The 15,946-nt window shown below is 40.2% G+C and overlaps 1 protein-coding gene and 1 pseudogene across 1 annotated transcript in view; both read left to right on the top strand.

Annotated features, from left to right (window-relative positions):
- The window catches only part of ST6GALNAC5 (ST6 N-acetylgalactosaminide alpha-2,6-sialyltransferase 5), a 175,584-nt gene that overhangs the window by 56,559 nt on the left and 103,079 nt on the right, over nt 1-15,946 (top strand). The gene's annotated exons all lie outside the window — the stretch shown is intronic.
- LOC109266650 (rRNA-processing protein FCF1 homolog) lies at nt 14,936-15,809 on the top strand (annotated as a pseudogene).

Here is a 15,946-nt window from a genome sequence, read left to right as displayed (position 1 = left end):
TACATGTGGAAGTAAATACATTCATAGGTATGGGAGTGAGAAGTCTGGGAATTTATATGACTTTTGTTTTCCCATCTGCAGTGAATAAGAGGGGCAGGGCTGAGTAAGGGCTTTAGGGAAGTGGGTAAATGGGTACAAGTGCTGGTGGGAATTAGAGGAATTTCATCATACACAGAGGAGAGTCTTGCCGAGTGGAGGATAGTCTCTAAGAGGTCGTACGACTCTCACCAAAGCTGAAAGCCATCCCACTATGAAATCTCCCTTGGAGTTGAAGGTGAATGGATTTTGGTTTGTCCACTGATAAGAAACTTGAACTTGGTAAATATTTTGTAGCCCAGCTTTTCCAAGGCTGTTACCAAGGCCATCTTTTTTGCACTGATGTGAACTATTCTCATCCCTCTTGACTGACAAATGGAGGCTTTTGTTTTATTTTCAATTTAGCATAACAAAAGAAAAATGAAGGTCTTCGGGTTGAAAGTAAGGAATTCTATTTGTAGGACATACTCCTTGCAAAGGGGTGGCATGCACACCTTCCTCACTAGAAGGGGTAATACTTTTTCTTCTTCCAGTTTTTCAGTCCCCACCTCTTTCTTGATCTGATCTGAGTGAAATGAGGTCAGAATCATCCCTCATTTTTCTCCCTGGCTGGTTCTTCTGGAAGGAGTGCATGCATGCATTACAATTCTTCAGAGATAACTTTTTTTCTTCAGAAGAATCTAAAACCTTTATAAAACTGGAATTGTTTTCCATATCATTTCTTAAATTGAATCTTAAATTTTTGCTCCTGGAGAAATGGTCTATAAAGAAAGCATTCTCCATATCTACATCATCTATGAATAGAGGAAGCTCTGGCAGTGGCTACTGCCAGAGCAAACCTTCAGATCATCTGAAATTATGATAGCAGTTTATTCTTTCATTTAACATAATGAACAAGTACCTGCTATGTGTCTGGTGCTGTTCTAGGCTCCAAATAAGGACTCCTACTTTCAGGGAGATAGCATTCTTATGTGCCTGTGATGGGGGAGAAGAGGGAGAGTAAAACTGAAAGTAAACAGTCTAACCAGTATGTGTTAAAATAATATCCATCAGGGCTGCCTGGGTGGCTTAGTCCAGTCTGTTAAGCACCCAACTCTTGATTTCAGCTCAGGTCATGATCTCAGTCATGAGATCGAGCCCATTGTTGGACTCTGAGCTGGGCGTGAAGGCTGCCTAAGATTCTCTCTCTGGTCCTCCCCATCCGGCGTGCATGTGCTTTCTCCCTCCCTCTTCTGACTCTCTCTCTCTCTCTCTCTCTCTCTCTCTCTCGCGCGCGCGCGCTCTCTCTCTCTAAGAAAGAAAGAAAGAAAGAAAGAAAGAAAGAAAGAAAGAAAGAAAGAAAGAAAATCAAAAGACTATCAGATAGTAATAAGTGAGGAGTATGAGCAAAATAACACAGAGATATTGTGGATAATGACTGGGAAGAGGCTGGCTTTAGACATCTAGCATATGCAGAATTCAGAAGATTATCAGATTGTAACCAGACAACTAAAGAGTCTGCTATTACCTTGGCAAGAACGTTAATGGCATAAGACCTGCCATATACATATTTTTGGAAAGCTGAATCTAAATCAGGAGAGAGGAACTCAGAGACACATCTCTGATATTAGCTGTCCATCTTTTCTTCATAAAAAACAAAACAAAACAAAACAAAACCCTGAAAGCCAGAAGAGTCCAGGAAGCCTCACCGATGAGAAAAATTATTTTTTAGATGTCCAGTCTTTTGTAAATAAATAGTCCTGTTAGTAAACTGGTGTTGAGGTGCTCACCTTTTCCTACTCCTTTGCCTTACATTTTTAAGCAGTTGATTATATAATGCTAATAATACACGTATTGCTGATGAGGGAGCATGGGGGAAGCTGAGGACAAAGTGCAAGCTAGAGCACCCCCTCCCCACTCACCTTCCCCCCCTCCCCGCCCCGCACCCCCGCAGGCAGATGGGATGTGTGTGATATTCCTCAGGCACTCCCGGCTGCCCAAGAACAGAGGAAAGGAAATAAAACAAATGGTTAACTGATAGAGATCACAGTCATACAGGACAATGTCTTGGTAAATCACGAAAAAGGCAATCTTATCAGTAGTCTAATCTCCAGAATGCTATAGACTCCATTTCCTGGAGCCCCAGTATCACCCCTCAGTAGTGATATGGGGAACAAAGGCAAGAAGGAAATGGCAGGTGAAATTAAATTTCCTCATAACTTGCAGCCAATTGACAAATACTTGAGGCAAATACAGAGTATACCATTTCTCCAAGAACCCCCTGCAGTCATAATGTTAATGCCTTAGTAGAGGGAAATCTTAGCTTGACAATAGCAAGGCTTCAGGTCTCTTAGGAGTCCTCTTTAGCATATCCAAGTCCCTGTGGAGGCCTCCCTTTGGACTTTACCTCCCCAACTCCATAGTATAAAAACAGCCACTCTTCACAACCCAGTGCAGCTCTTTCTTTCTGCCCACGGTCCTGTCCCTGTGCTTTAATAACATCACCTTTTATACCAAAGACATCTTCAAGAATTCTTTCTTGGTCATTGGCTCCGGAACCCCCATCACCCCAAAACCTCATCACTGCCACTCCCTCTCTCCCCATCTTCACATGAATGCCTCAGACCTCCATCTTTCCTTTCTTTTGTTTAGACTTTGGGTTCTGAACTTACTTTAACTACATTCAGAGTCTGGAAAATGAAGGTTTCTGAGGTTATGTTTGAAAGATCTTTGACTGACAGACTCCCTTTGGCCACACAGAACTGCAAGAGTGGAATAAAAAATGTGGATTTAGTTCAAACTTTGGCAGCTTTTTTCCACCTGAGAAATGGAATCTGGCTGTGGCTAGCCCCAGGGAATGTAAATAGAACCTTACCTGTAATTAACCCAGGGCTTCTCTTGTTCTCGATGCAAATGGAGTTATAATTGCATTTCCTTTAGTAGAATAGAAAGCCTGTGTTTCAGAGGGAGCTGGCAGTTGAATAGAGGACAAACTATCTGTCTAACTATGACAGCTCCCTCCTATCTCCTTCTAGAAAACCTGAATGATAATAAAACTGGAGTTGCATTTGATGTAAGACATATGGTAATTACTATAATAATATTATCACCCAGGTTCTGCAATGGTTTTGTCAGTGAGGTGCAATTTCACATATTGTCTGCGATAAAATCCCCGTTTTTGGTTATTGATAGCAATGCCTTTCTAAAATGGTATAGGTGTTTTGTGACAGCTGCGAAGTTCCTGCTTCATATCCAGGTAATTGGGTTGAGAATAAGGCCTGCATGCTAAAACCTGACGATGTGAGAAGTGGAGAAAGCCCAGGGAATACTGTGAATATTTTGGTAGTTATTAACAGGCTAAAAGGGAAGCCTTTGCTAGTCAGTTCTTCTGAAGCAATGCTGAAGGAAAAAAAAAAAAGAAAGAAAGAAAGAAAGACAGGCCCCTTTAGAAAGCCTCTGTGGAGTCTTCAGTCAGAATTGGAAATCTTGAGCTAATCAAATATATAATGAATCTGTACTTAATATTTTTAAGGCTATATACAGTATTCACAAATTAGACTGTAATTACTTTCATTTCATTCTGCTATTGATTGTTTCATAAGTCAGATTTTACTTTAATTGCTGATTTGATAGAAATTACTTCAGCATAATAAGTATGTGGGTATACAATACATGCTTTTATTTATTGGTCATAGGAAAAATTGGTTCTATAGTATGTTATACTGAACAAGCTGTGTGTATTCGATTTTATAGCTGCTTCCAGGGAGCCAAATATTGAAGACACTAACAGCATGTTAAAATGGACTACTTTAAATCCTTTTTTGGAAATATGTGGGAAATAAATAACAAATAACAGTAGTATGTCAAAGTGATTTTATTGTTTAGATTAATAAAAAGAAACTAACACAATGACCGGATGGGGGGAAAAATCAGATTATGGGTTTTTCTTTTTTTAATGTCCTCTCTTGTGCAGAATTCATTTTTTAAAAATCCCACCAAAGACCCATAAAACAGTGAGCTCTATTCGAGAGTTATTATTTAGGTACAAATCATCACTAGTGGCAATATATTCAGTGAGTGTGGCATTTTATACTCTTGTTGAATTGAATAAATATGTATATGTAAAGGTATAGGTTGGCAAGTTGATTTTGCTGTGAAGTGCTAAATAACTAGAAGTGATGGTAATAATGTGGGAATAAAATTGGTGTTATATTAGTTGGTTATTATGATTTCAATTCCTTGGTTAAATATATATATATTTTTTTTTTTTGAAAGGGGAAATTGTCCAGATGTCAAAAAATTGAATTGTAAAGTTAGCACACAAACTGAAGACCCTTGGGGGTGCCTGGGTGGCTCAGTTGGTGAAGCGTCTGACTCTCAGTTTCAGTTCAGGTTAAGGTCCCACAGTTCATGAGATGGAGCCCCGTGTCGGCTGACAGCGCGGAGCCTGTTTGGGATTCTCTCTCCCTCTCTCTCTGCCCTTCCCCTGCTCATTTTCTCTCTCTCTCTCTTCTCAAAATAAATAAGTAAATAAACTTAAAAACAAAGAGCTTTGGCCCTCATATTTTATAGCAAAACATTTGGGATTTGTATAAAAGACCTATAACAAGATGGTGATTCAAATCATTTTTGAAATTAAATTCAAGAATTATTATTATTATTAAATGCCTGAAAAGTTCAGACCCTAGGAGTATATATAGCCCATGAACAAAATTAAGTCCTACTGTCATGGGTTTATACTTACATGGGTGTAGATTCTGTGCTAGACCCTTTTTACAACATCTCAGATATAATTGAGTATAACTCATTGAGTTACCTGTACCAATTTCCCACCAAAGTTGAGACTCTGAGTGGACATGTAACTCCGAGTGAAAATGTAACCAGACTAACATGAGTCTTCTCCTTGGTGAGTCACCAATAGAGAGTACACCAGGTGGAATTGTGACCCAAAGTAATCTCTTTTTTTTTTTAATGTTTATTTTTTATTTTTGAGAGGGAAAGAGAGAGAGACAGAGCTATGGAGCATCAGCGGGGGAGGGGCAGAGAGAGAGGGGGACACAGAATCCGAAGCAGGCTCCAGGCTCTGAGCTGTCAGCACAGAGCCCAGCACCGGGCTCTAACTGAGGAACCATGAGATCATGACCTGAATGGAAGTCAGATGTTTGACCAACTGAGCCACCCAGACGTCCTGACACAAAGTAATCTTTAATTGCAGTAAATAAGAAGATCATGGGGAATAATTTCCAAAGCCGGATTCCCTGAGTAGGGATGAGCAAGCTCTTTTATTTAGGATTTAAGATTAATGTTTAGAGAGGGGAGCTTTGTCATCATATGTAAAGGCGGGCATAAAGTTGCACAGCATACTTAGGAAATATGCCTATACATGCATCATATGTTATGTTCATGAAGCTTGTGTTCCTCCTAGGGTGGAGACTTTAACATTATAATGAAACAATGGTAACTGTTGGACACTTTTTGGCTCATCTGCATAGGCGTTGACTTGGTGCCAAGCTCAAGCTGGTTTAAGCTGGGTTAGGCTGCCTAGTTCTTGGTTGGCCAGTAGGTAGTCTAGGGTTATTCTGGTGGTTTAAGACCATTCAGGCTAAGGAATGCAAGGCATTGATGTTCATAGGCTGGAACCTTATCAGTTGACCTGAGCCCAGGCTTCTGCAGAGACAACTAGTGTATTTGTTAGTGGGGCCTGAAAAGAAGCAATGGATGATTAAGGAGAAACAGTTCGCTGAAAAACAAGCTTTACATTTTCTGCTAGTTTTAACCTCATTAACCCTAGGGGGCATGGTTTCAGAAAGAACCAGGAATTGGTTCCTCTCCGACTTTCCAACCTAGCACATGGAACTTTTCTCTAGTGTAATAGATTATCTTCTGTAGAGATAAAAACATTCTTAATTTTTCAAAAGAAAATAAAAGGCAATAAAAACACCTCTAGTTGGATTGAAAATCCCCCACATATTTGTTTGCTCATTGTATTATTATTATTATTATTTGTGTAATTTGTTCTTTGACTATTTTCCAGGGGTCTTAGTATTTTTACATTCATTTGAAGCTTATTATATAATTAAGATTATTATGTTTTTGTGGTATGTATTATAAATAATGTCCCCATCTATCACTTTATTTTGTTGGTACACAGCTCTTAAAGCAAACATCTGATGTATTGTCTTTTGTTTGAAGCAACAGATCTTTCCTTAGATTAAAGAACCAAATTTTCAGTTTACTTGGTTGTTCATACTCTAAAATATAGTAAGGAAAAGATACACACCAAAAATAATGGCCTTTTTCTTCTTGTAAGGGAGCTTTTCCTCTTGGAGAAAGGTTCACGGCAAGTTTCATTGAAGGATGTTCTTTCTTTGAGACATTTTGTGCATGTGTTATTGGAATTTGAGGGGAAGAAATCCTTTCTATGGAGTAGTTCTCTTTGTGGGGTCAACTCCTAATTTGGAGAACATTATTATATGGTAATTAAGTAGTATTTATGAGGTTGCCCAACTGGAGTAAATCTAGGAGATTTATTTTCAGTTTTATAATCACTTAGCTTTTGAAATTGCATTAATTGTTGCACTCTTGAAAATGAATTGTAGATACTAACGGTTTTTCTGAGGCCCCTAGCAGAGGTTATATGGTGATGTAGTGGAAAGAACATTGTACTTTGTACCAGAAGATGTGGGGTTTTTCATGCAAATGAGGACATGGACTAGATGATTCCAAGGTCCTTTTAGGAATATGCAATTCTAGGACTGTTAGAAAAGTCTTCCACCTTTTAATAGAGGTTATTTTTGTCTTTTTTCTTCTCTTCCTTTCTAGGTTTAGAGAAGTTCAAGAATTCAACTGTACATGTTGAGCCTTAAATATCTGAGTTGGCTCTCAGCTGTATGAATTCCAAATCCAAATAAAAAATTGAAAATAAAGATGTACATTTAGAAGTTAATAGATAAATATTATTTAAACCCATGGTAATAGATAACATGAGAAATACATGAAATCAGAATAATTCAGGATGAAAATCGAAAGATTCAATATAATGGTTCTATAGAAGAGGAACTGGCAAAGGAGACAGGGAACCATGTCCAAAAAGATGCCATTTGGTTGTCCCATTAGATGTAGAATTGGTAAGACCTGATTAGTGTCAAAAAATTAACACAGATAGGGGTGCCTGGGTGGCTAAGTTGGTTAAGCATATGACTCTTGATTTTCACTCAGATCATGATCTCACAGTTGAAAGATTGAGTCCTGCATGGGGCTCCATGCTCAGGGCAGAGCCTGCTTAAGATTCTCTCTCTCCTTCTTTCTCTGCTCCTCTCTTTCTCTCTCTCTCTCAAATAAAAAAAAGAAAAGAAAAAATAAATTAACACATATTAAATCAAAATAACAAAGAAGTGTAGTCTAAAATTATACAATAATCAAGGTATTGGAAGGTCCATGTAGTTTATCTTATTGATATAATAATTATTGTTTAAATTCCTATGTAATTTAGGATTTTGAATAAAGAGGCCTCTTAACCAGTTGTAAAGGGAAGGAGGATCAGGAAGTCCATCATGAAAGAGGAAATGGTTAATCTGGCCTAAAAAGAATAATGAACGATGCCAAAGGTGAAGATATTCTAGATAGCAGAAAGAAACTAAGACAAAGCAGGAAAAGGGCATAAATAAAGGATATGTTCAGAAAACAGCATAGGGCAGAGCAGGCTGTAGCCAGTCTTACAGAAGGGAATTCAAGGCTAAGGGGGACAGGTGGGCAGGGTCCTATTAGGAAGAGCTTTAAATGCCATTTGAGGAACTTATTTATGACCAGTAAAGTAATTGGAAGTTACCCAATAAATTTGAAATAGAGAAATTTGTTCTAGATAATCATGTAAAATGGAAATTTAAAAGACATAGAAGAAGACAAATAATTTCTAACTTATTTATTAAGCATAATGAACTAACATTTGAACATATTTAGACTCAGAGAGCTTCCTTTGATTAGAAGTAGAAGGTGTGAGTAGAAGAAAAGACACTAGACGAGACAGTATCCCCTTGTTCACAAGGTCATTCTCATACTCTATCATCAGTTCCTTGACATCTCCAAGAAACAGGAAATCCCTCGATTCAATCCAGTGTGTCTTCTTCCAGGAAGGAAAATAAACATCCTCTGACTGAACACCAAATAGCTTCTCCATTCTCGTTATTGATGGAAGGATTTTAAGACAGAATCTGAAATCTGAGTGGCATAGGAGAAAAGGGCAGGCAGTTCCCAGGGTCCTAAGGCACCAGTGCTCCAACCTTCATTCAACAAATACCTCTCAATCACCTTTTAAGTGCCAGATATTCAGAAAGTCAGCTGTATCCACTGTTGACAGCCATCAGATGGAACAAATTTAGATGCTTCTCAGGATCATCTGATTTTTTTTTCTCCTCTGATTTACCTGAACAGTATCACTTATCCACATAACTCATTCCCTTCAAATAAGGCCCATGCGCGCTAAGGCTGATTCTGACCAGAATGGAAGGTTAACAGCCTATTTTGTCTCTCATGAGTTCCCCTTACTGTCCCTCAGTCTGTCTGAAATGTCAGTGTGCAAAGCAGGGATGGAATCAGAGAAATAGTTCAACGATAGTGGGTTTCAGGCAAAAGATGAGGTCCTCCATGAGGTTCTCCATGACAGCAGAATTAGATGCAGAACGGTGGGATGTAAAGCTTTTTTCACAGTGAGAATCAATAGCACTTTGTGACCCACTGAAGGCAGCAGATGAGAGGGAATAAGGATTCAAAATAGAATCAGAGGACACAATCCAAATCAGGCTAGGAAGAGAAGCAGAGCTGGGGGGCATGTTGGTAGGGTGGAAAGGGGAACTATAAAAAGCTTGTTTTGGATATATTCTTTGGAGATGCCATGTTGAGATTTTAGATAATTGAATATCACCTACCAAACCAGAGAATGGTTTGGGCTGGAGAATACAAGTCTGGGGATCAGCAACATAGGAGTCATTGATCACCAAAAGGTAAAGATAAGATCACAGCAGGAGGTGGTGCAGAACAGAGGTCCTAAAATGGCCTTGCAGGTGGTTTTTCATTTTTGCTTGTCATTTCTTCTCCGTTGTTTTTGATGTTTGCTAATACAAGCTTCTTAAAAACCAAAAGTTTTGCAAAATCAAACACTAAAAAATAATAGGACTTGTGTGGAAAATAAAGATGAGGAAGAGCACTCAAAACCCATTAAGTTTATAACCAGAACCTTAATAAAAATAACAATAACCTCATTAAATTATCGGCACAGTTAAAAATCTGATTAAATTCACAATTGGAGAGCAGTTAGAACATTTTTTTTTTCAACGTTTTTTTTTATTTTATTTTTGGGACAGAGAGAGACAGAGCATGAACTGGGGAGGGGCAGAGAGAGAGGGAGACACAGAATCGGAAACAGGCTCCAGGCTCCGAGCCATCAGCCCAGAGCCTGACGCGGGGCTCGAACTCATGGACCGCGAGATCGTGACCTGGCTGAAGTCGGACGCTTAACCGACTGCGCCACCCAGGCGCCCCGGTTAGAACATTTAAGTGCTACTCTCTTAGCAAATTTAAATTACATACTACAGTGTTACTAAGTATAGTCACTATGTTTTACATTATTGTAAACCTTATTGATCTTGTAGATGAAAGTTTATACGTTTTTACCAACCTTTCTATTTCTCCCAACACTCCCCCTCTCTGGTGCGACCACTTTTCTACCTCTGTTTCTGAGTTAGAGTTGTTTTTTTTTTTTTTTACAGATTCTATATACTAGTGATACCATGCAATATTTATCTGCCTCTGGTTTATTTGACTTAATAATGCCCTCCAGGGCCATGTTGTCGCAGAGAGCAGAATTTCCTTCTTCCTCATGGCTAAATCATGTTCCATTGCACATATATGCCATATCTTCTTTATCCATTCATCTGTTGGTGAACACTTAAATTGTTTCCATAACTTGGCTATTGTGAATACTGCTGCACTGAACATGAGAATACAGATATATCTCTTCGATATCCTGTTTTCATTTCATTTGGCAATATACTCAGAAGCAGAATTGCTGGATCATAGAGTAGTTCTATTTTTAATTTTTTTGAGGAACTTCCATAGTGATTTCCATAGCGGCTATACCAGTTTACATTTTCAGCAACTCTCTCCTCCACATCTTCACCAACACTTACTATGTCTTGTCTTTTTGACGATAATCATTCTCGCAGGTGTGAGGTGATATCTTGTGGTTTTGATTTGCATTTCCCTGATGATTAGTGATGTGGAGCACCTTTTTATGTAGATGTTGGCCATCTGTATGCCTTTGGGAAAATGTTTATTCAGTTCCTCTGCTCATATTTAAATTGGATTGTTTGGTTTTTTGTTATTGGACTGCATGAGTTCCTTATATGTTGGATGTTAACCCCTTCTCGGCTATATGATGTGTAAACATTTTCCACTCACAGTTTAAAACCATGTTAAATTCCCAATAATTTTTTTAAAAGGAAAATGATGGATAGTTTGATGGCAGATGCTGTAAGGAAGAGTCGAGGCTGCTGAGTTGTAGAAGAAAGAGCAAATGCACTAATTAAGGCAAACACCCACTAGGCATTTCTAAGACAGAGTGCAGGCAAACTTAAAGGAAGAACAAGGAATGAATGTGTTCACCTGGTGTGATAGGATGAAAAAAAACAGTGTAAAACCACCATGAACCTGTACCTGATACTGATGTCAGTCCCCATTACCGGAGGAACATGTGAAAGAAACATGCTTTTTTCTCAGACCCTGTGTGGCTAATAATATTTATGCATGCAATTCATTGCTCTCAGTAACACCCCTGAAGAGATCAAAACTGACTGCATTCCAATTTGAATGCCTTTAGAACTAAGGTGTTAAATATATATTTGCCATAGGCTCCACCACTCCCTATTGTCTTATATCCCCTCATCTCCCATCCATTTCACACATTTATGTTTCCTGCTTTGTCGCTGCTGCATTTTTACTTGCAGGTGTCCTTTTGTGGAGAAGAAAAGAACTTAGAGGCAAAGCTCCCATTTAAGGGCAGCCACCAACTAAAAACCGATCATCAGAGAGGTAGATGGAACATTGAGAGAAAATGTTAGAGCTGAAACCAGAGGAGGAGAGCATTTCAGAAAAGTAATCATGATTATAAGATGCTGTGGGGAGGTCTTACGAGATCCTTGGATCCTGAGTAGTACAGCTTTGGTAGTTCTAATAAGAGCAGCTTTTGTATGGTGTGGTGGGGGCAGAGTCAGGCTGCCACACCAGGGAAAGGAGGCTGCAGAGAGAGAGAGGGAGGGAGAGAATGTGCTCCACTCTTTCACGAGGTTTGATAAGGAAGGAAAGGAGAGAGGAGCACTGTGTTTACAGAGAAATATGTTGAGAGAATTCTCTTTGTAGCACAAGGAAACTTTGTACATATTCTTTTTAGAGTGAGGAGACGTAGCTGCTGGCAAGGAAAAGGAAAATGTTTGAAGATGAGAGACCAAGAGCAAGACTCAGTGGAGCAACTCTCCAGTCTTCCATTTCATGATTTGATTCACTAGACAAGTGTGGACTCATCTTTGTTTCATTTCGAGCTCCTTCTGACTGGAAGTGTCACTTCTGGCAATATATTTACAGATTCTCCCCTGCCCCCTCCATACCCATCCCCTCCCCCAATAACTGCTCTATGTATTTCCTTTGTTTTTAAATTTTTTTAAGTGTTTATTTTTGAGAGAGAGAAAAAGAGAGAGAGAGAGAGCAAGTGGGGGGAGGGGCAGAGAAAGAGAGAGACAGGATCTGAAGCAGGCTTTGCATTGACAGCAGTGAGTCCAATGCAGGGCTTTAACTCATGAACCTTGAGATCATGACCTGAGCCGTAGTGAGATGCTCAACTGACTGAGCCACCCAGGGGCCCCTCCCTGTAGTTCCTCTGTAAAGATAACCTGTGCTGTAGTAGTGTCTACCAGAAGCCATCTGCTGACAATGGAAGAGTGAGGAGCCAATGCAGGTCACATCTGCTGTGACACAGCCCTGAAGGTGCTTAGCAGATGAGCGGACCCCCTTTATTGCTGAAATATCGCCTGTCTCATTATGTTTAACATTTCAAACATTATTAATTTTTAATTATTTACATTTAATTATCTGCTTTACTTAAGCATCCAAATTCCACAGCTAATGTTCTCAATGAAATATTTACTAAACAATCAACCCTCTTGGATTCCACAGAGCTGAATGTTTTCAATTTGCAATAAACCTTTCCTTTGCACACTAGTGTTCTGGAGGTGACTGCACTCTGGGCTCTTATGGCTTCAGCTGCAGCATCCGTTCTGTCTCAGGGACACTCTGTCAACTCTAATGGGATAGATTGCCCTGCTGCACATTAGTGTTAGCAGGTTGAGCGCAACTGGGACACTCACACCATCTCCCTTCTCATTTCTCTTCTGTTAGGGCTGGAAACACATTAACAAGGAGCCAGTTCTGGTGATAGAAAAGTGAAACAAACTTATTTGCGGTCAAAAGGCAGAGGCATGATGAAAACTAATCATTGCTCCCACAAGAGGTGGTCACTCACACAACTGATTAGCCAGGCAGCCTTTCCATGGCAAAATCAGGACCCACAGTGAATGGGAATGCCATTTTCAGAACCAAGGCCAAGGGAAACAGGCTTATCCATCTTGTCATCCCTGCCACTCCAGAACTCCATCATCCTTTGTGCAGAAGGAGGGGGCTCATGGCCAACAAAACATGCACTGGCTTCAATTTGTTTTCCAGGATTGAAGACAGAGGGAATTATGCTAATCTACGTATATTCACTAGTGAGGGCTCCCTTGTTACCACTTACAAGATCACAACGGGGTTGATTATGTGATGTATACAGCATAGTGGTTAAGAGTGAGGGACACAGGGAGTCTGGGTGGCTCAGTTGGTTGATCATCCAACTCTTGATTTTGGCTCAGGTCATGATCTCATGGGTTTGTGGGATTGAGCCTCACATCATGCTCTGAGCTGACAGTGTGGAGCCTGCTTGAGAGTCTCTTTTCCTCTCTCTCTCTGCCCCTCCCTGCCTCATGTGCACATGTGTGTGCATGCGCGCACATTCTCTCTTTCTCTCAAAATAAATAAATAAACATGAAAAATAGAAGTGAGGGATATGAGTTAGACATTAATCCCACAGGTATTTACTGATCACCTGCTCTGTGCCAGGCGCTGTGCTAGGCACCAAAGAGATCAGCAAGGAAGACAGATGTGGTTGCTAACTTCATGGATCTTCTATTACAATGAATTTAAGACTCCAGGATTTGAGTCAGGACTACCACCTACTAACTGAATAACTGGATAAGTTAATTAACCTCTCCAGGCCTTAATTTTCTACCTATAAAATGAGAATAATCAGAGGACCTCCTCATAGGGTAGCTGTGATGGGTATTTAATTATTTACATGCAAATGCATGTAAAACTCAGAAATATTAAGACCAACACCTACGGCTGGTTTCACGGGGTTGTTGTAGCTTAGCTACGCATGTATAGTTTCACTAAAGGCCTGTATTTGAGACATTTAACAAAATTAGCATTTTAATTATGAGTATTAAATTAAAATTATCCTTACTGGGCACAGGTCTCGCTTAAGTAGCAGTTGGAGACAAGATACAGAGGATGTGGCTGCAGTGACCAGATGTTAGGGAGGCTGGATTTCTGAATTTGGGTAATGGGTCAGACACATTAGTATAATACCTGGCATGAAACAAGTGCTCAATAAATGCTAGTTGTTGTTAGTGTTATTATGATTATTAGGCCCTGAAGCCTTCATAAGTAAATAAAACTGACTTAATGGAGCACAAGTGTGGTGTTTATATGTACCAAGTAACTAATAAATGTGAGCTCACACGTACGCACGTGTGCACATGCACCCACACACACTTCAGTCTGCATCTTTATGGCAGGCTATTCCAAGCGTGTACGAAATGGAAAGGACCTTAGAAATAATATAATCTGGCTCCCTCAGGATGATGGAACTTGGGATTTGGAGAAGTAAAGTAGCTTGCCAAGTCACATAGTGAGTAGTAAAGTAGGAATTAAAATCTGCTCTTTTGCCCCAGCTGGAAAAGGTCTACTGTATCCACACTGCCCCTCTTCTCACCGCTTCATTTCCTACCCAATGATGATGAGGAGGGACACCTACACCACAGGGGCAGACTGCAAACATCTTGCCCTTCATGCCAAACATAGTTACAAGCTTTGGAGGGCAGCAATTTTGCCTTTCCTGGCTCCTCCCCTTTCTGCCTCCTGTTTGGTTCATAATGAAGATAAAACCCAAACACAAAAGGTGTAAGACTGACAAACATAGCCAGTCTCACTGGGTGGCTGTGGCTCAGTTGTGCTTGTTATAGATTCACTAAAAACTTTTGTTTGGAGCCTCACAAAATTAGCATTTTAATTGTGGGTATTAAATAAAAACCGCCATTACTGAACTCAGCTCTAGTTAAGTAGCAACTGGAGACAAGATATGGAAGATGTGGTTCTAGTGACCAAATGTCAGGACTGACAACTCTGTGGGCCAGACATTCTGTTAATCATACAAGGCCTCTTAAATCCTGCTTTTTAGTCATTCTTAAATAACCAGTGTTGCGCTCAGCTGTTGGCACAGAACATGTGACATGCACACTCAGGAACATTAGTAGACAGCTTCTTCTAAAATGGACTTGAGGGGGGGCGCCTGGGTGGCTCAGTCGGTTAAGCGGCCGACTTCGGCTCGGGTCACGATCTCGCGGTCCGTGAGTTCAGGCCCCGCGTCGGGCTCTGTGCTGACAGCTCAGAGCCTGGAGCCTGTTTCAGATTCTGTGTCTCCCTCTCTCTGCCCCTCCCCCGTTCATGCTCTGTCTCTCTCTGTCTCAAAAATAAATAAAACATTAAAAAAAATTTTTTTTTAAATGGACTTGGGAAACAAGAGTGCAGCGTGAACATGGGGAAGCAAAAGAAAGCAAGAAAGTATGCAACCATGAAGCGAATGCTTAGTCTCCAAGATCAGAGGCTTAAAGAGAAGGATAGATTGAAACCTAAAAAGAAAGAAAAGAAAGATCCCAGTGCACTCAAGGAAAGAGAAGTCCCCCAACATCCTTCCTGCTTATTCTTCCAGTATAACACACAGCTGGGCCCACCTTACCACATCCTTGTTTATACCAATGTTATCAACTTTTCCATTAAGGCCAAATTTGACTGGGGCGCCTGGGTGGCTCAGTCGGTTGAGCGTCTGACTTCGGCTCAGGTCATGATCTCGTGGTTCATGAGTTTGAGCCCTGCATCGGGCTCTGTGTTGACAGCTCAGAGCCTGGAGCCGGCTTCAGATTCTGTGTCCCCCTCTCTTTCTGCCCCACCCCTGCTTGTGCTCTGTCTCTGTCTTTCAAAAATGAACATATATATATATATATATACATAAAAGCCAAACTCAATACAATCAATGATGGACTGTCCGTATGCCAAGTGTGTCCCTTGTATAACTGACTGTAATGGCTGAAACTGAGAAGTTGGGGCAAAAGTATCGAGTGGCTCTAAGGATTGCCAAGGATCCAAGATTTGAATGATTACCATGCACACACAAAGGAACCTATGCAAATGACTTCTTAGTACAGAGAGTAACTCAGCACAAGTATTACATTGTGGCCACAGTTGACCAGGACCTTAAAGGAAGGATCTGGAAGATCCCTGGAGTGCCCATCATGTACATTTCTAACCATAGGTACAACATTGAGCGGATGCCAGATGATTATGGAGCCCCTCGGTTCTAATTCTAACACTCTAAAGAGAGTTCCTCTGCCTTCCTTTACCAACTTTTTCTGTTTCCAGTTCATGTAGCAATATGTTATAACATGAATTATTCTCCTTCTTACCCATTTGCTCTGTTATGAGCTGAGTATGGTTAAATACACTCACTTTTGAT

The sequence above is a fragment of the Panthera pardus genome, unplaced genomic scaffold (assembly GCF_024362965.1).
Source record: "Panthera pardus isolate Hobbes unplaced genomic scaffold, ASM2436296v1 HiC_scaffold_11, whole genome shotgun sequence".
Taxonomy (NCBI): Eukaryota; Metazoa; Chordata; class Mammalia; order Carnivora; family Felidae; genus Panthera; species Panthera pardus.
This window is presented reverse-complemented; position numbering and strand designations above follow the sequence as displayed.